A 1,240-nucleotide genomic window follows, 5' to 3' on the forward strand; every position below is an offset into this window, starting at 1 on the left:
ATATATATATATATATATATATATATATATATATATATATATATATACACACACACACACAATTATACAAAAGTTGATAAGAAATAAGAAAGAATTCTAAGAAAGTTGCTACCATGTCATTCACAACCTCCAAGCACCTCAAAGATATCTGCAAAATAAGGTTGTTCCTCATCCCCCCGCCCCCCCCCTCCCCCTTGAGTTCATTGATACCGTTGAAATGACCACGTTAACAGAGAAGTTTGCCCAGCAAGTGTGAAAAATCAGCCATGTTCAGGTCTCTGGTCTGCAGGGCTTCAGGGAAACGGAGAGATGGCTGGGGCATTTGAGGTCTGGCCATCATTTCTCCCGCAGCGTGTGCTTGTAGTTGTGTCCCCGAAAACTCTGCAGAGTGGCTGGGACTGTGGGTGAGCGGGAAGGAGGTGCTGTTGTCCCAGCCTTTCAAAGGGCCTCGGCGCTCTCTGTGGGAAACGGTCCTAAAGTTGCAGCAACTGGGCCCAGCTGGCGTTTCTCAGAAGTCCCGCGGTCACCCATGACCGAATCGGGCCGAGCTCTGGGTGGGGACGGCGGGCAGCGAACACCTCCCGGGGAGACCGCCCTCGGTCCCCGCTCGGCTGCGGAAGGCGGAGCCCTGGCTTCAATGGTGTCTTTGTTGTCCGATCCAGTGGGCGCGCCCGTTTGCCATTGGAATGCAAATGGGACACCTGCTTCAATGGTGTCTTTGTTGTCCGATCCAGTGGGCGCGCCCCTTTGCCACTGGAATGCAAATGGGACACCTGCTTGGCAGCACCCCTTCCCCCCCCTCCGCGTTCCCCCCTCCCCGGTGGGCTCGGAGAGCGCCGCTGGCCACCCCGGGACCGAGCCGCAGGGAGCCGGTGCGGGGGTGGCGGGGGCGCACGGGGATTGGGACGCGACGCGTGAGTCCCCGAGCCCCCCCGCAGGTCGCCCTGGCCGGTCCCCGGCCGCTCTTCCAGCTGCAGGAGCGTGGTGCCTTTTTCCTGTTTTAGGGTTACAGCTACAGGAGGCAGTTGAATGAGAGTCAGGGTTGTAATTTAATTTCTCCGAACTCAGCGCTGTTTTCTCTCCAAATGTATAAGAGGCCAGGAAACGTTTCAAAGAAGTGGGGAAACCGGTCCAAATTCAGAAATGTTAGAGAAGAAGAGAAGTCACAGGGTGAATGCTACTACTAATATAATATTTCTTAATAATCATCAAATACAGTATCATGTATTATAGACCTTCA

At 53.7% G+C, this 1,240-nt stretch overlaps 1 long non-coding RNA gene across 3 annotated transcripts in view; it reads right to left on the bottom strand.

The window, feature by feature from the left end:
• Positions 1–773, bottom strand: part of LOC118005348 — an 11,754-nt gene extending 10,981 nt beyond the window's left edge. For all 3 annotated transcript variants that reach the window (XR_004677808.1, XR_004677809.1, XR_004677807.1), the window contains exon 1: positions 211–773. This is a non-coding gene — a long non-coding RNA (uncharacterized LOC118005348). The remainder of the gene's footprint in view (positions 1–210) is intronic.
• Positions 774–1,240: the final 467 nt, after the last annotated feature.

This window comes from Mirounga leonina, unplaced genomic scaffold (assembly GCF_011800145.1).
Source record: "Mirounga leonina isolate KUSES-001 unplaced genomic scaffold, KU_Mleo_1.0 Mir_94, whole genome shotgun sequence".
In the NCBI taxonomy this organism is placed as follows: Eukaryota; Metazoa; Chordata; class Mammalia; order Carnivora; family Phocidae; genus Mirounga; species Mirounga leonina.